Source organism: Mus caroli, unplaced genomic scaffold (genome assembly GCF_978045245.1).
Source record: "Mus caroli unplaced genomic scaffold, Mus_caroli_1 scaffold_1, whole genome shotgun sequence".
Lineage (NCBI taxonomy): Eukaryota > Metazoa > Chordata > Mammalia > Rodentia > Muridae > Mus > Mus caroli.
This window is the reverse complement of record NW_028227256.1, coordinates 114,683,741-114,703,701: the sequence shown is the minus strand read 5'-3', so window position 1 is coordinate 114,703,701 and position 19,961 is coordinate 114,683,741. Positions and strand designations below refer to the sequence as shown.

Sequence of the window (19,961 nt, the reverse complement as noted above, 5' to 3'; positions counted from 1 at the left end):
CACCTGAAAAAATGTTTAACATCCTTAATCATTAGAGAAATGCAAATCAAAACAACCTTGAGATTCCATCTCACACCAGTCAGAATGGCTAAGATCAAAAATTCAGGTGACAGCAGATGCTGGCGAGGATGTGGTGAAAGAGAAACACTCCTCCATTGTTGGTGGGATTGCAAGCTTGTACAACCACTCTGGAAATCAGTCTGGTGGTTCCTCAGAAAATTGGACATAATACTACTGGAGGATCCAGCAATACCTCTCCTGGGCATATATCCAGAAGATGTTCCAACCGGTAAAAAGGACACATGCTCCACTATGTTCATAGCAGCCCTATTTATAATAGCCAGAAGCTGGAAAGAACCCAGATGTCCCTCAACAGAGGAATGGATACAGAAATTATGGTACATTTACACAATGGAGTACTACTCAGCTATTAAAAAGAATGAATTTATGAAATTCCTAGCCAAATGGATGGACCTGGAGGGCATCATCTTGAGTGAAGTAACACAATCACAAAAGAACTCACACAATATGTATTCACTGATAAGTGGATATTAGCCCAAAACTTAGGATACCCAAGATATAAGATACAATTTACTAAACGCATGAAACTCAAGAAGAATGAAGACCAAAGTGTGGACACTGTGCCCCTTCTTAGAATTGGGAACAAAACACCCAGGGAAGGAGTTACAGAGACAAAGTTCGTAGCTGTGATGAAAGGATGGACCATTTAGAGACTGCCGTATCCAGGGATCCATCCCATAATCAGCTTCTAAACGCTGACACCATTGCATACACTAGCAAGATTTTGCTGAAAGGACCCAAATATAACTGTCTCTTGTGAGACGATGCCGGGGCCTTGCAAACACAGGAGTGGATGTTCACAGTCAGCTATTGGATGTATCACAGGGCTCCCAATGGAGAAGCTAGAGAAAGTACCCAAGGAGCTAAAGGGATCTGCAACCCTATTTGTTGGAACAACATGATGAACTAACCAGAACCCCGGAGCTCTTGTCTCTAGCTGCATATGTATGGAAAGATGGCCTAGTCGGCCATCATTGGAAAGAGAGGCCTATTGGACTTGCAAACTTTATATGCCCCAATATAGGGGAATGTCAGGGCCAAAAGAATGGGAATGGGTGGGTAGGGAAGTGGGGGGCGCTATGGGGGACTTTTGGGATAGCATTGGAAATGTAACTGAGGAAAATATGTAATAAAAATATTAAAAATTAAAAAAAAAAGAAACGTGTTGCTATATACCCACAGGTGTGATGTGTTAATACTACTGGCGGTTCCACCCACAGTCTCAAATGTCCTGGGGGACGGACTAGTGACTTGGTGGGCATTTGCTCTGGCACATGCGCACAATGGAGCTTATCGCCATCTAGTGACGGCACGTATTATCACGGCTTCCTACAGCTGATAAACAAGTTAAGTAAAGTGCCTGGGTATAAAATCAACTCAAACCAGTAGCTTTTCTCCACTCAAATGATAGAAAGGTTGACAAAGAAATTAGGGAAATGACACCCTTCACAATAGCCACAAATAATATTAAAAATGTTGGTGTGACTCTAATCAAGGTAGTGACATCTCTATATGTCAAGAACTTCAAGTCTCTGAAGAAAGAAATCAAGAAGATCTCAGAAGATGGAAAGATCTCCTATGCTTCCCATTTGGCAGAATTAATATAGTAAAAATGGCCATCTTGCCAAAAGCAATCTACAGATTCAATGCAATCCCCAATCAAAATTCCAACGCAATTCTTCATAGAGGTAGCAAGAGCAGTTTACAAATTCATTTGGAATAACAGAAACCCCATGATAGCGTAAAGTATTTTCAACAATAAAAGAACATCTGGTGGAATCACCATCCCTGACCTCAAGCTGTTCTACAGAGCAATAGTGATAAACCCTGCATTGTATTTTTACAGAGACAGTCAGGAAGATTAATGGAACAGAATTGAAGAACCAGAAATGAACCCACACACCTATGGTCATTTGATCTTTGACAAAGGTGCGATAACCATCCAATGGATTAAAAAAAAAACAACCCAGCATTATATACAAATCATGGTGGTTCACCTGGTGATCAGCATGTAGAAAAATGCAAATCTGCCCATTTTCTCCAGACAACCAAATAACCCTATTATAAAATGGGGGTACAAAGCTAAACAAGAATTTTCAACTGAGAAATATTGAATGGCTTGTAAGCACCTAAAGAAATGTTCCACTGAGAAGTGGATATTAGCCCAGAAACTTAGTATACCCAAGATATAAGATACAATCTGCAAAACACATGAAACTGAAGAAGAACGAAGACCAAAGTGTGGACACTTTGCCCCTTCTTAGAATTGGAAACAATCACCCATGGAAGGAGTTACAGAGCCAAAGTTTGGAGCTGAGACAAAAGGATGGACCATCTAGAGACTGCCATATCCAGTGATCCATCCCATAATTAGCCTCCAAACGATGACACCATTGCATACACTAGCAAGTGTTTGCTGAAAGGACCCTGATTTAGCTGTCTCTTGTGAGACTAGGCTGGGGCCTAGCAAACACATAAGTGGATGCTCACAATCAGCTATTGGATGGATCACAGGGCCCCCAATGGAGGAGCTAGAGAAAGTATCCGAGGAGCTAAAGAGATCTGTAACCCTGTAGGTGGAACAACATTATGAACTAACCAGTACTCTGGAGCTCTTGACTATAGCTGCATATGTATCAAAAGATGGCCTAGTCGACCATCACTGGAAAGAGAGGCCCATTGGACACACAAACTTTATATGCTCCAATACAGGGCAACGCCAGGGCCAAAAAATCGGAATGGGTGGGTAGGGAAGTGGGGGGGAGGGTATGGGGGACTTTTGGGATAGCATAGGAAATGTAATTGTGGAAAATACGTAATAAAAAATATTTAAAAAAAAGAAAAAGAAATGTTCAACATTCTTTGTCATCAGGGAAATCCAAATCAAAACAACCCAGAGATTTCCCCTCACACCAATCAGAATCCCAAAAACAAACAAACAAACAAACAAACCAAAAAAACAAAACTCAAGTGATAGCAGACACTTGTGAGGATGTGGAGAAAGGGGAACACTCTCCATTGCTGGTGCGAGTGCAAGATAGCACAACCCCTCTGGAAATCAGTTTGGCAGTTCCTCAGAAAATTTGACATCATAATATCTGAGGACCCATCTGTGGGGAATTGCAGACTGGTATTCAGTGGAGATGAGGTCTGAACCCTGATGGTCATAATTCACCTACATGACATGGTAGGCATTCCCTCATGCTCCTGGAACTCTGGCCCCTGCCTAATTCACCAGATCCCTGAGCCCCGACAAGAGAAGCATGGTCAATAGTCACATAAGCAATGGCCCAGCTTCTGAACTTCATGCTAAACTACTCCCCAGTTACCTAGGAAACATAAAGAGTATAAAAGGGACTGTTAGGCCCTCACCTTGCTCTCTTACTCCTTTGTTCTTTCACCTCTCACTTCTCCCTTCTCTCTCCTCTCTCCTCTTCCCTTTCTCTTTGTCTTCTTCTTTCCTATCCTCTCTCCTACTTTCTCTGTCTTCTTCTCTAACCTTCTCTCACTGTCTCTGTCTCTGTCTTTGTCTCTGTCTCTCCCTTCTCTCTTTCCCCTGCATTTCTATAATCAAGCTCTTAAAACATAGATAGTCTCTGCTCCATCTAGATCTTCTGTACACTCTGGTCAGTGTTGGGAACCTCTTCCCTTATCCCTCTCTCCTATAACTCTGGGGCTTTAGCAAGGTAGCTCCAGGGTCCCCAATCAGGGGCTGCCCCTTCTCCACCCCCTGCCGAGTGGGGTCAGCCTTAGATGCTCACCCAGGGCAGAGTAGAAAAGTGTCCAGCAGCTCTGCTTGAGTCTGCCTGCCCAGAGCACAGGAACACTGGCTGGAAGTTTGGCCCCTTTTCCTTCTGCTTCTTCCCCTTTATTTTGTTACCATTACCTATCTATACCACTCCTAGGCCTATACCCAAGGGACGTTCCAACATGTAATAAAGACACATGCTCGAGTATGTTCACAGCAGCCTTATTTATAATAGCCAGTAGCTATTGTTATTCTATAACCATTTAGTCTTCAATATTAGATGTAGGATCCTCAGTTATGGAAAGTATTAAATGTTCACTAGTAATATTTTTCAGGTATAAAAGGATAGGAATATATAAACTGAACAAATTTTTATGTATTGATTCTCAAAATACTCAATATTATTAATATGTTTGATGTATAAATGCACTGAAATAATAGAAGATTAAAAAATGTAAAAGGGTATTCACAGAAAGCAAGTAGCCATCATCAAATCAAATAGAGAGAAACTTAATGACATTTTACTAGTATCAGCAGCAAGGTAAGGCTGTCCACTCTCTTCTTATCTTTTCAATAGAGTGCTTGATATTATAGTTAGAACAGTAAGATATATAAAGGAGATCAAGGAAACATAATTTGGAAATGAAGAACTTAAAACATTGCTATTGGAAGATGTTATGATAGTATATGCAAACGATAACATGCCTCTATCAGAGAACTTCTAAAGCTAAAAATGTGTTCAGTAAAATGGCTGCTTAAAAAATTACCTCAAAAAGATCAGTAGTCAACTTTTATTCAAATAATAAATGGGCTGAGAAAGAAATAAGAGAAACAACTTCTGTCACAATAGTCAGAAGTAAAGAAAATAACTTATTGCAACTCTAATCAAGCAAGGCAAATACCTGATATGACATGAACTTCATGTCTCTGAAAAAAGAAATTGAAGAAGTTATTAGAAGAAGTTATTAGAACATGTTCATGGATTGGTGTGATTAACCTAGCAAAAAAGGTCATTTTACCAAAACCAATCTACAGATTCAATGCAATGCCCATCAAAATTCTGACACAATTCTTGAAAAAAAAATTCTAAACTTCCTAAGTAAACACAAAATCCCAGAATTGCTAAACTAATCCTGAAGAGTTAAAGAACTTCTGGAGAAATACCCATCGCTGACTTCAAGCTGTACTACAGAGCAATAGTAATAAAATCTGCCTGGTATTGGTATAAATTCAAACCAAAATTGATAATGGAATTGAATGTAAGTGCCAGCAATGAATCCAAACAACTGTAGACACTTCACTTTGAAAAAGAACTCAAAACCATAAGTAAAAATGAAAAATCATCATAATCACTCCTCCACTGCTGGTGGGATTGCAAACTGGTACAACCACTCTGGAAATCAATCTGAAGGTTCCTCTGAAAATTGCAAATAGATCTACCTGACAACCCACCTATATACCACTCTTGGGCATATGCCCAAAGGATGCTCCACCATGCCACAGGGGCACATGCTCCACTATGTTCATAGAAACCTTACATGTGATAGCCAGAACCAGGAAACAATCCAGATGTAGCACAATAGAAGAATGGATACAGAAAACGTGGTTCATTTACAAAATGGAATACAACTCAGCTATTAAGCAAAAGAACATCTTGAATTTTTCAGACAAATGGATGGAACTAGAAAATACCATCCTGAGAGAGGTAACTCAGACCCAAAAGGACAAGCATGGCATATCCTCACAAATAAGTAGATATTAGCCAAAAAAAATACAGAATATCCAGTACACAATTCACAGACTTTAAGACGGTTAATAATCCAAAGGAGAATGCCTTCATATGATTTGGGAAGGAGAAGAAAGCAATTTTTGGGGGCAGAGAATGTGGGACTTGATTTGGAAAGGGGACAGGGAAGGGAAGAGGGAAACATGATCAGGTATTTGGGCAGGAACAGGACTGAATCCTTGAGGGCCAGCAGAAAGAAAGGAAACAGGCAACTCTGGGAGGTTCGAGGTGATGGGATCCTCTAGAAAGCACCAGAGACCTTGGAGGTGAGAAACTCTCAGGACTCAAGGGGAGGGACATTGAATGAAATGCCCTATAGTGGGGAGAGGGTACTTGTAGAGTCCACCTCCCATTGAGGGGCAGGACACCAAGTGGAGGGATGGGATGGCCATGCCACAGTCAAAATCTCTGTCCCAGAACTGTTCCTGTGTGAAGGAACTGTAGGGACAAAAATGGAGAAGAGCCTGAGTGAAAGGAGGTCCAGTGACAAGTGCAAACTGGGATCAAGCTCAAGGAGAGGCCTCTGGGCCTGACACTATTAGTGATGCTGTGGTGTACTTGCAGACAGAAGCCAAGCATGGTTGCCCTCTGAGAAGCCCAACAAGCCGATCAGAGTCAGATGCAGATACTAGCACCCACTCAATGGAGTGAAGCCAGGATCCCCATGGTCCAATGTGAGAAAAGCTGGAAGAAGCTGAAGAGGAGGGTAGCCTCATGGGAAGACCAGCAATTTTTTAAAAAAAATTTTATATTTTACTATAACCTTAGCACCATATTAATAAAAATTGGTAGTGCAGTAACATAATTTTAATAACAATGATTTTGTAGCTTACTAGGATTTTTAATCTTTCATAAATAAAGCAGAAATAAATTACCTATCTTAGCATGCAGATATATCAACCATTGTATAGTTCAATTTCTAATGCTGTTCAGAGATGACCTTTAGGTATCATGATTTATTTTTACTTAGGGTTCTACCACGTACCACGCAGCTCCACTGCTCCTGATTTGCCTGATTCTTCATATGATCATGTGTTCTAAAGCTTGTCGAAGACACTTAGTTGTCTAATGTGAATTAATTTCTTTTCTTTTTCTTTCTTTCTTTTTTTTTTTTTTTTAGATATTTTCTTCTTTTACATTTCAAATGCTATCCCAAAAGTCCCCTATACCCTCCCCCTGCCCTGCTCCGCTACCAACCCACTCCCACTTTTTGGCCCTGGCATTCCCCTGTACTGAGGCATATAAATTTGATAGACCAAGGGGCTTCTGTTCCCTCTGATGGCCGACTAGGCCATCTTCAGCTACATATATAGTTAGAGACATGAACTCCTGGAGTACTGGTCAGTTCATATTTTTGTTCCACCTATAGGGTTGCAGACCCCATAAGCTCTCAGGTACTTCCCTGTCTCCTTCATTGGGGGCCCTGTGTTCCATCCTATAGATGACTGTGAGCATCCACTTCTGTATTTGCCAGGCACTGGCAAAGCCTCACAGGAGACAGCTATATCAGAGTCCCATCAGCAAAATCTTTTTAGCATATGCAATAGTGTCTGCGTTTGGTGGCTGATTATGGGATGGACCCCAAGGTAGGGCAGTCTCTGGATGGTCCATTCTTTTGGAAGACCAGCAATCTTTTTTTTTTTTTTTTAACTTTTTTTTTTTATTTATTTTTTTAATATTTTTATTACATATTTTCCTCAATTACGTTTCCAATGCTATCCCAAAAGTCCCCCATAGCGCCCCCCACTTCCCTACCCACCCATTCCCATTCTTTTGGCCCTGGCATTCCCCTATATTGGGGCATATAAAGTTTGCGAGTCCAATGGGCCTCTCTTTCCATTGATGGCTGACTAGGCCATCTTTCGATACATATGCAGCTAGAGACAAGAGCTCCGGGGTTCTGGTTAGTACATCATGTTGTTCCAACAATAGGGTTGCAGATCCCTTTAGCTCCTTGGGTACTTTCTCTAGCTTCTCCATTGGGAGCCCTGTGATACATCCAATAGCTGACTGTGAACATCCACTCCTGTGTTTGCTAGGCCCCAGCATCGTCTCACAAGAGACAGTTATATTTGGGTCCTTTCAGCAAAATCTTGCTAGTGTATGCAATGGTAAGACCAGCAATCTTAACTTAACTATACCGCCAAAATCTCTGACACTCAGCCACCAACCAGGTATGATACATCAGCTGATGTGAGGCCCCTGTCATGTATACAGCAAAGGACTGCCTGGTCTGGTCTCAGTGAAAGAAGTTGCATCCAACCCATGATACTTGAGAACCCAGAGGGTGGGGAGTTCTGGTGGGGTAGGAGTGGTAGGGTAGGGACATCCTCTTGAAGATAGTTAGGGTGAGGGGAGGAGGTATGGGCTGGGGAGTAGTCTGGGAAGGGGATGAAGACTGGACTGTCCAAAAGGATTAAAGAATTAAATAAAGAGAAAGAAAAAAGAAAAATAACAACCTCAATTAGATTATGAGAGAATCATCTACTACTTTATAAAACATATATAATATGGTACATTTGAAATTTCCTCTATAAAGTTAAAATAATGCAAAAATCATTTAGCATCCATGATGTGTTAATCCTTTTATGCATTGTTCAAAAGAAACTTAGAAAAAATTTACATTGAATAACTTTTCTAAGTACATTCAGGACTAAACTTCTCCCTGATTTAGAATCATCACATAACATGTTATTTCACTTCAGAGTACCTGGTGCTCTTCTTTCTGTCCCATTCCTATCAACAATCCATGGATCTTTGTTTTCTTCAAGGAAGGTAATTACATCTGGTTTTGAAACAGCAACACCTGTCCATTCAGACATACAGATTTGCCATTAATTGTAGCTGGGCACTAGCACAGTATTGTGCCATGTAGGTGAGATGGAAAAGCATAAAAGATACATGAATGACTTTTTTTTTTATTGAGGCAGAGTTTCTCAGTGTAGCTCTGCCTGTCCTGGAACTCACTCTGTAGACCAGGCTGGCTCGAACTGAGAAATCCATCTGCCTCTGCCTCCCAAGTTGTGTGATTAAAGGAGTGTGCCACCACTGCCCAGCATGAATGACGTTTTTATAGTTAATTCCATTAGAATGTTTCAGAGTCTTTTTAAGTCAATCAATTTTAAAATTCTGAATTTCTTTTTAAAATGACATCATTAGAAAAAGAAGACTGTGTTAGTCCAAGTGTATTCACATATAAATGCTACTGAATGCTTATTCCCAAAATGCTTATATTCCCATATGAGACTGAAAGGTCATTATGTTAAATGTAAAACCAAGATAGAGGTATATAACATGTTAGCTATAAATAAGATAGTAACCAATAATTTTAAAAATTTAAGAGAGTAAGTCATTAATGGAATTCAGACCAAAACACTAGTAAGAGTTTTAGACATCCCTAAGGTGAGTAGAAATTATGGAAGAAAAAATTCATACCCATAGAAACCAGGTTGTTGTAATTCTCCAACATGACATCTCTGTACAGAGCCCTCTGAGCAGAATCCAGACATTCCCACTCCTCCTTAGAAAACTCTAAAGCCACATCCATGAAGGTCAATAGAACCTGAAATTAAAATGAACAGTATCAAAAAAGGGAAGGAGGCGCACTTCATACTCATCAAAGTTAAAATCTTCCAAGATGCACTCTCAATTCTGAATATCTATGCTCCAAATGCAAGGGCAGCCACATTCATTAAGGAAACTTTAGTAAAGCTCAAAGCACACATTGCACCTCACACCATAAGAATGGGAGACTTCAACACCCCACTTTCCTCATTGGACAGATCCTGGAAACAGAAACTAAACAGAGACACATTGAGACTAACAGAAGCTATGCTCAGAGTCATCTATTGGATGGAACACACGGCCCTAATCAACCATCATTGGGAAGAGAGGTCCTTGCTCTTGCAAAGATTATATGCCCCAATACAAAGGAACAACAGGGCCAGGTAGTAGGAGTGGTTGGGTAAGAGAGCAGGGTGGGGGGAGGATATAAGGGACTTTTGGGATAGCATTTGAAATGTAAATGAAGAAATTATCTAATAAAAAATTGAAAAAAAAAAAGGAGAAGTGGATAAGTACCATGCTAATTTGTGAAATAAATTCAGGTGGACCTAGCATAAAATCTGGTTTTAGCCTAAAAGTAAATAAATAAGTAAAATGAACTGTATCCCCACCAAACAAAGATTTGTTAATTATAAAACTTGGTCTGCTATCAACAACTAGTATGTATTTCTGATAAATTATTTTATGAATGAAAGAATGTTGTGACTTCTCTGCAAAGATTCAATATGACATCAGTTCTCAACGTTTGGGTTGAGAATAACCTGTTTGGGAATTAAATGGCATGGTCCCCTAAATGATCTAATGATAGTTGCCTAAGGCACCATAAAGTAGAAATATTTACATTAGGCATCATAGATTAGCAAAATTACAGATATGTATTGTCAATAAAATAAAATTATAGTTGGGATCACCACAACATGAGGAACTCATTTAAAGGCTGCAGCAGTAGGAAAGCTGAGAATTACTGCAATAGGCACTCAGATGCAAGATTCACTAGACATGAACCTTTCTTCACAGCCAAATAGTGACCAAAGTGATTCTCTGTAGAAATCATCTATCCATCATCTTTGTCATGATATATATTCACCTTTGCTATCAGAAACTTTATAAGATTTTCAGATAACCTTTTCATTTGTAGAAGTTACATTGAAAAAAATAACTAGACTGGAATAAGTAGAAAGGTGTCTTAAGCACACCAGTGAGCTAAGTTTTGAAGAGTTAATACTGCGAGTCATGTGCCTAAATAGTTCTGTAAATTTGAATCAGTATAGGGAAGGTTTGGAAGTTCTGACAATGAAGTATTTCTTTAAAAACACTCAGCCATTCCCATAATCATGCACACTTTACCTGAGAAGAAGCCATCTTTTTTGTCTCCTACAGAAGGTAATGTCTCACCAAAGTTGGTCTTCCACATTCCAGAAGTCAGTTTGTATTTACATGGAGCAGATCCTCCCTGTTCCTTGTAAAACTGAAGAGTAGAAAGCAGGAATCAAAACTGACCACACACCATGACTCGTCCCAGAGAAGAGATGCAGAAACAATGATCTTCTATAGATAGAAAAATAAAAAGACTTTCATTTTCTGCATTTAGGTGCTGTTTTTCCAGAAGATGGTTTATTTCTCTACAGACCTGGGTATGTGGCTGCAGTGAACTGCTATATACCTAATATAGGCAGTCTGGAAATGCAGGTTGAGCACAGCTTTCAGTTGAAACTGATATTCACCCTTTCTTTCCTTGCCTTTACCTGAGATGGTTTATCAAAACAGAATTGAGGCTTCTATTTGAAATCATTGTCAGAATCTGTGAGGTAACTGCAGCTGGAGGTATTTCTGGGTAAGCAATATAGTTGGCTGGGGCCAAGAAAAACGAGGCAATCAGTGTCTGCTTCACCACTATATCCACAGAGGTAGTACTTTTGGACTCTATGTCCTGTTCTAAAAGAACATGATTTTGTGGTTTTGAAGGAAGATTTGGGATTGTATTATGTCTTCAGTTTCCTTTTAATGGGGACTTTGCTTCTTTTGGATTCGTGGTCTAATGCTCTAGCTATTCTTACCTAGATATGATATCTCTGCATCATTTTTAATGCCTTCAGCTGTCACTGAAGGCAGCTGAACATCATTCTCTTACAATATCTTCCTTGTTGGGACTTTGTGCTGATAAGAGAATGAAAATATAGTTATATTAAAGGTGGGGTTACCAACCAATGACATTTAATTTCTACAAAGAATATGCTGGAAAACATAAGGAGACACATTCTTCTCTGCTTGATAACTCGCCTTAATGCATTAACAACAGTCTCTAGAGGAAATACCAATACATACTCAAATTGTGCTTCAAGGCTTATTTGGTATTTTCCATGTTGCTTTACCTTCTTTTCCTCTTTCATTCATTTCCTATTATTTTAACATTTTACACCTGTAAATCAGGGATGTGAGGATACAGATGTTTCAGGAATTCAAGATGTAGGTCTAGTCCAAAACAGATTTCCAATTTATTGTGTACTTTTAAATCAACACAATCTTGTAATGAGACTTGTCTTAGCAATGAATATTGTACCTAAGATTATCTAGACTCAGGGCACAATAAATGCAGATGAAAATACTCAGGACAATAGGCTTTCAGCTCATGGCAAATAGAAGGTACCATTTCTTAAAATGTATGGGAGTGCATTGGAAACATTCTAAAATAATAACACATTGTTTTCGTAAATGAATACTATTTTTATATTAAAAAATATAAATTGTCTCCAATAAATACTCACCACTGATTCTGCATGTGTTGACACATTCTGTTAACTTTGGCTCTTAGGAAGCAGAGGCAGGTAGATCTGTGGTAGTGAAGGACAAGTTTCCCACTTATATATAAATGTTCTCCTGAATATTCACATTACTTTAACTACAAAGGAACTTGAACACTTTTCATGCATTTTGGGTTGTCATGCCCTTCTCATTGATTATCCTCAGCCTCCTGCTGCTGTTAATGTTTCTTTTTCATTTATGAGAATCAGATTTTTGTATTTGGTGCACAGTAACTTAGTCTGAGTATCTTTGCATTCTACTTTTTCTATCTTTTATGCTTCTATCCCATATACATTTTCAGGAATCTTATAACGTTATTATTATTATTTTTAAATTTTTTATTAGATATTTTTAAATTTACATTTCAAATGCTATCCTGAAAGTTCCCTTTAACCTTCCCCCGGACCTGCTCCCCTGCCCACCCACTCCCACTTCTTGGCCCTGGAGTATCCCTGTAAGACCAAGGGGCCTCTCTTCCCAATGATGGTTGACTAGGCCATCTTCTGCTACATATGAAGCTAGAGACATGAGCTCTGGGGGTACAGGTTGGTTCATATTGTTGTTCCATCTATAGGGTTGCAGACCCCTTCAGCTCCTTGTGTACTATCTCTCGGTCCTCCATTGGGGGCCCTGTGTTCCATCATATAGATGAGTATGAGCATCCACTTCTGATTTTTCCATGCACTGGCATAGCCACAAAAGAGACAGCTATATCAGGGTCCTTTCAGCAAAATCTTGTTGGCATGTGCAATAGTGTCTGTGTTTGATAGCTGATTATGGGATGGATTTCTGGGTGGAATTGGATGGTCTATCCTTTCGCCTGGGCTCCAAAGTTTCTCTCTGTAATTCCATCCATGAGTATTTTCTTCCCTATACTAACAAAAAATGAAGTAACCGCATGCTGGTCTTCCTTCTTTTTGATTTTCTTGTGTTTTGCATGTTTATTTTAGGTTACAGGGCTAATATTCACTTATCAGTGAGTGCATATCAAGTGATTTCTTTTGTGATTGGTTTACCTCACTGAGGATGATATTGTCCAGATACATACATTTGCCCAAGAATTTAATAAATTCATTGTTTTTAATAGCAAAAGTAGTACTCCGTTTTGTAAACGTACCACATTTTCTAGATCAATTCCTCTGTTGTGGGACATCTGGGTTCTTTCCAGCTTCTGGTTGTTATAAATGAGGCTGCTTGAACATAGTGGAGCATGTGTCCATATTACAAGTTGGAACACCTTCTGGGTATATGACCAGGAGAGGTATTGCTGGATCTTCTGGTAGTACTATGTCCAATTTTCTGAGGAACAGCCTGACTGATTTCCAGAGTGGTTGTACAAGCTTGCAATCCCACCCGCAGTGGAGGACTGTTCCTCTTTCACCGCATCCTCGCCAGCATCTGCTGTTACCTGAATTTTTGATCTTAGCCATTCTAACTGATGTGAGGTGGAATTTTAAGGTTGTTTTGATTTGCATTTCCCTGATGACTAAAGGTGTTGAACATTGTTTCAGGTGCTTTTCAACCATTCAGTATTCCTCAGTTGAGAATTCTTTGCTTAGGTCTTTTCCCCATTAAAAAAATATTTTTTATTAGATATTTTCTTCATTTACAGTTCACGTGGTATCTCTGGTTGAATATTTATGGTCACTTATATATACTACTATATTATTTGAAATAGTGATATGTTGACTTCTTTCTTTCCAATTTGTATCACCTTGATCTCCATTTGTTTTCAAATTGCTCTGGCTAGGACTTCAAGTACTATATTGGATAGGGAGGGAGCAAGTGGGCAGCCTTGTCTAGTCCCTGATTTTAGTGGGATTGCTTCTTGTTTCCCTCCATTTAGTTTGATGTTGGTTACTGGTTTGCTGTATACTGCTTTTCTTATGTTTAGGTATGGGCCTTGAATTCCTGATCTTTCTATAACTTTTATCATGAATGGGTGTTGGATTTTTGTCCAATGCTTTCTTATCTTCTAATAAGATGATCATGTTGTTTTTGAATTATTTCATCCTCCACCAAGGCATCATTGATTAGAGTATTGTTCAATTTCCACTTGAATGTTGGCTTTTTATTATTTATGCTATCAGACTCTGTTGTAATGTTTCCCTATCCCTTTATTGCCATGGACCGGGATCAATCGGCCCCTCTCAATCCAGGGCGAAATAGGGGTTCTGGCAGGTCTGCATGGATTCGGCAAGAACTGACAGGCAGGCACAGACATAAGAGAGGGTGCTAGATCTGAATGTATTTTGTCCAAATGAACACCAGACTTTTTTTTTTTATTACTTTTTATTAGGTATTTTCCTCATTTACATTTCCAGTGCTATCCCAAAAGTCCCCCATACCCTCCAACCCACTCCCCTACCCACCCACCACCACTTTTTGGCCCTGGAATTCCCCTGTACTGGGGCATATAAAGTTTGCAAGCCCAATGGGCCTCTCTTTAAGTGATGGCCTATTAGGCCATCTTTTGATACATATGCAGCTAGAGTCAAGAGCTTCGGGGTACTGGTTAGTTCAAAATGTTGTTCTACCTATAGGGTTGCAGATCCCTTTAGCTCCTTGGGTACTTTCTCTAGCTACTCCATTGGGGGCCCTGTGATCCATCCACTAGCTGACTGTGAGCATCCACTTCTGTGTTTGCTAGGCCCCGGCATAGTTTCACAAGAGACAGATATATCTGGGTCCTTTCAGCAAAATCTTGCTAGTATATGCAGTGATGTCAGCGTTTGGAAGCTGATTATGGGATGGAACCCTGGATATGGCAGGCTCTAGATGGTCCATCCTTTTGACACAGCTCCAGACTTTTTCTCTGTAACTCCTTCCATGGGTGTTTTGTTCCCAATTCTAAGAAGGGGCCGAGTGTCCACACTTTGGTCTTCGTTCTTCTTGAGTTTCCAGCGTTTAGCAAATTGTATCTTATATCTTGGGTATCCTAAGTTTCTGGGCTAATGTCCACTTATCAGTGAGTACATATTGTGTGCATTCCTTTGTGATAGGGTTACTTCACTCAGGATGATACCCTCCAGGTCCCATCCATTTGCCTAGGAATTTCATAAATTCATTCTTTTTAATAGCTGAGTAGTACTCCATTGTGTAAATGTACCACATTTTCTGTATCCATTCCTCTGTTGAGGGGCATCTGGGTTCTGTCCAGCTTCTGCCTATTATGATTAAGGCTGCTATGAACATAGTGGAGCATGTGTCCTTCTTACGGGTTGGGACATCTTCTGGATATATGCCCAGAAGAGGTATTGCAGGATCCTCCGGTAGTACTATATCCAATTTTCTGAGGAAACGCCAGACAGATTTCCAGAGTGGTTGTACAAGTTTGCAATACCACCAACAATGGAGGAGTGTTCCTCTTTCTCCACATCCTTGCCAGCATCTGCTGTCACCTGAATTTTTGATCTTAGCCATTCTGACTGGTGTGAGGTGGAATCTCAGGGTTGTTTTGATTTGCATTTCTCTGATGATTAAGGATGCTGAACATTTTTTCAGGGGCTTCTCAGCCATTCGGTATTCCTCAGGTGAGAATTCTTTGTTTAGCTCTGAGCCCCATTTTTTAATGGGGTTATTTGATTTTCTGGAGTCCACCTTCTTGAGTTCTTTATATATATTGGATATTAGTCCCCTGTGTGATTTAGGATAGGTAAAGATCCTTTCCCAATCTTTTGGTGACCTTTTTGTCTGAATGATGGTGTCTTTTGCCTTGCAGAATCTTTGCAGTTTCATGAGGTCCCATTTGTCACTCCTCGATCTTACAGCACAAGCCATTGCTGTTCTATTCAGGAATTTTTCCCCTGTGCCCATATCTTCGAGGGTTTTCCCCACTTTTTCCTCTATAAGTTTCAGTGTCTCTGGTTTTATGTGAAGTTCCTTGATCCACTTAGATTTGTCCTTAGTACAAGGAGATAGGAATGGATCAATTCACATTCTTCTACATGATAACAATCAGTTGTGCCAGCACCATTTGTTGAAAATGCTGTCATTCTTCCACTGGATAGTTTTAGCTCCCTTGTCAAAGATCAAGTGACCATAGGTGTGTGGGTTGATCTCAGGGTCTTCAATTCTATTCCATTGGTCTACTTGTCTGTCACTGTACCAGTACCATGCAGTTTTTATCACAATTGCTCTGTAGTAAAGCTTTAGGTCAGGCATGGTGATTACACCAGAGGTTCTTTTATCCTTGAGAAGGGTTTTTGCTATCCTAGGTTTTTTTGTTATTCCAGATGAATTTGCAGATTGCTCTTGCTAATTCGTTGAGAATTGAGGTAGAATTTTGATGAGGATTGCATTGAATCTGTAGATTGCTTTTGGCAAGATAGCCATTTTTACTATATTGATCCTGCCAATCCATGAGCATGGGAGATCTTTCCATCTTCTGAGATCTTCTTTAATTTCTTTCTTCAGGGACTTGAAGTTTTTATCATACAGATCTTTCACTTCCTTTGTTAGATTCACACCGAGATATTTTATATTATTTGTGACTATTGAGAAGGGTGTTGTTTCCCTAATTTCATTCTCAGCCTGTTTATTCTTTGTGTAGAGAAAGGCCATTGACTTGTTTGAGTAAATTTTAAAACCAGTTACTTCACTGAAGCTGTTTATCAGGTTTAGGAGTTCCCTGGTGGAATTTTTAGGGTCACTTATATATACTATCATATCATCTGCAAAAAGTGATATTTTGACCTCAACTTTTCCAATTTGTATCGCCTTGATCTCCTTTTGTTGTCGAATTGCTCTGGCTAGGACTTCAAGTACAATGTTGAATAGGTAAGGAGAGAGTGGACAGCCTTGTCTAGTCCCTGATTTTAGTGGGATTGCTTCAAGGTTCTCACCATTTACTTTGATGTTGGCTACTGGTTTGCGGTAGACTGCTTTTATCATGTTTAGGTATGGGCCTTGAATTCCTAATCTTTCCAAGACTTTTATCATGAATGGGTGTTGGATCTTGTCGAATGCTTTTTCCACATCTAAGGAGATGATCATGTGGTTTTTGCCTTTGAGTTTGTTTATATAATGGATTACGTTGATGGATTTCCGTATATTAAACCATCCTTGCATCACTGGAATAAAACCTACTTGGTCAGGATGGATGATTGCCTTAATGTGTTCTTGGATTCGGTTAGCGAGAATTTTATTGAGTATTTTTGCATCTGTATTCATAAGTGAAATCGGTCTGAAGTTCTCAATCTTTGTTGGATCTTTCTGTGGTTTAGGTTTCAGAGTAATTGTAGCTTCATAGAATGAGTTGGGTAGAGTTCCTTTTACTTCTATTTTGTGGAATATTTTGTGCAGAACTGGAATTAGATCTTCTTTGAAGGTCTGGTAGAACTCTGCACTAAACCCATCTGGTCCTGGCCTTTTTTTTGTCTGGGAGACTATTAATGACTGCTTCTATTTCTTTAGGGGATATGGGACTGTTTAGATCATTAACTTGATCCTGATTTAACTTTGGTACCTGGTATCTGTCTAGAAATTTGTCCATTTTTCCAGGTTTTCCAGTTTTGTTGAGTATAGCCTTTTGTAGAAGGACCTGATGGTGTTTTGGATTTCTTCAGGATCTGTTGTTATGTCTCAGTATTCATTTCTGATTTTGTTAATTAGGATGTTGTCCCTGTGCCCTCTAGTGAGTCTAGCTAAGGGTTTAGCTATCTTGTTGATTTTTCTCAAAGAACCAACTGCACGTTTGGTTAATTCTTTGAATAGTTCTTGTTTCCACTTGGTTGATTTCACCCCTGAGTTTGATTATTTCCTGCCGTCTACTCCTCTTGGGTGAATTTTCTTTCTTTTTTTCTAGAGCTTTTAGATGTATTGTCAAGCTGCTAGTGTGTGCTTTCTCCAGTTTCTTTTTGGAGGCACTCAGAGCTATGAGTTTCCCTCTTAGAAATGCTTTCATTGTGTCCCATAGGTTTCGGTATGTTGTGGCTTTATTTTCATTAAACTCTAAAAAGTCTTTAATTTCTTTTCTTATTCTTTACTTGACCAAGGTATCATTGAGAAGAGTGTTGTTCAGTTTCCACGTGAATGTTGGCTTTCAATTATTTATGTTGTTATTGAAGATCAGCCTTAGTCCATGGTGGTCTGATAGGATGCATGGGACAATTTCAATATTTTTGTATCTGTTGAGGCCTGTTTTGTGACCAATTATATGGTCAATTTTGGAGAAGGTACCATGGGGTGCTGAGAAGAAGGTATATCCTTTTGTTTTAGGATAAAATGTTCTGTAGATATCTGTTAAGTCCATTTGTTTCATAACTTCTCTTAGTTTCACTGTGTCCCTGTTTAGTTTCTGTTTCCAGGATCTGTCCATTGATGACAGTGGTGTGTTGAGTTGCAATTGTGTGAGGTGCAATGTGTGCTTTGAGCTTTACTAAAGTGTCTTTAATGAATGTGGCTGCCCTTGCATTTGGAGCATAGATATTCAGAATTGAGAGTTCCTCTTTTAGGATTTTACCTTTGATGAGTATGAAGTGTCCCTCCTTGTCTTTTTTGATGACTTTGGATTGGAAGTCGATTTTATTCGATATTAGAATGGCTACTCCAGCTTGTTTCTTCAGACAATTTGCTTGGAAAGTTGTTTTCCAGCCTTTCACTCTGAGGTAGTGTCTGTCTTTTCCCCTGAGATGGGTTTCCTTTAAGCAGCAGAATGTTGGGTCCTGTTTGTGTAGCCAGTCTATTAGTCTATGTCTTTTTATTGGGGAATTGAGTCCATTGATATTAAGAGATATTAAGGAAAAGTAATTGTTGCTTCCTTTTATTTTTGTTGTTAGAGTTGACATTCTGTTCTTGTGGCTGTCTTACTTTAGGTTTGTCGAAGGATTACTTTCTTGCTTTTTCTAGGGTGTGATTTCTGTCCTTGTATTGTTTTTTTTCTGTTATTATCCTTTGAAGGGCTGGATTCCTGGAAAGATAATGTGTTAATTTGGTTTTTTCGTGGAATACTTTGGTTTCTCCATCTATGGTAATTTAGAGTTTGGCCGGGTATAGTAGCCTGGGCTGGCATTTGTGTTCTCTTAGTGTCTGTATAACATCTGTCCAGGATCTTCTGGCTTTCATAGTCTCTGGTGAAAAGTCTGGTGTAATTCTGATAGGCCTGCCTTTATATGTTACTTGACCTTTCTCTCTTACTGCTTTTAATATTCTATCTTTATTTCATGCATTTGTTGTTCTGATTATTTTGTGTCGGGAGGTATTTCTTTTCTGGTCCAGTCTATTTGGAGTTCTGTTGGCTTCTTATATATTCATGGGCATCTCTTTCTTTAGGTTTGGGAAGTTTTTTCCTATAATGTTGTTGAAGATATTTGCTGGCCCTTTATGTTGAAAATCTTCATTCTCATCAACTCCTGTTATCCGTAGGTTTGGTCTTCTCATTGTGTCCTGTATTTCCTGGATGTTTGCTGTTAGGATCCTTTTGCGTTTTGTATTTTCTTAGATTGTTGTGCCGATGTTCTCTATGGAATCTTCTGCACCTGAGATTCTCTCTTTCATCTCTTGTATTCTGTTGCTGATGCTTGCATCTATGGTTCCAGATTTTTTTCTTAGGGTTTCTATCTCCAGCGTTGCCTCACTTTGGGTTTTCTTTATTGTGTCTACTTCCCTTTTTAGGTCTCGTATGGTTTTGTTCATTTCCATCACCTGTTTGGATGTGTTTTCCTGTTTTTCTTTAAGGACTTCTGTGGCATCCCTTCCCCCAGCCTGGAACCTGCTTGCTCAAGGGTGGAGCTACGTGCTCATTCGTCCTGCCACGCCTACTGTTGGAACCTGCCTTTGCTGCCTGGAGGCACACACGTGTTTGTCCTGCTACTGGACCCTGAGTTACTTGGCGGGATATTGGGTTCCCTCCCCCTTCCTTTATAACTGAGTGTCTGGAAATAGTAAAATTGAGCCTTGATCAGAACTTGTTGTCTTGGCTCCATTGTTTCTTTCGCCCCGTCTAGATTCCTCTCTTTTCAGCGAACTGCCATTCTCAGT

General features: G+C 39.5%; 1 pseudogene; it reads right to left on the bottom strand.

Annotated features, from left to right (window-relative positions):
- Window positions 1–10,541, bottom strand: part of LOC110288622 (uncharacterized) — a 31,528-nt pseudogene extending 20,987 nt beyond the window's left edge.
- Between the last annotated feature and the right edge of the window lie 9,420 nt (window positions 10,542–19,961).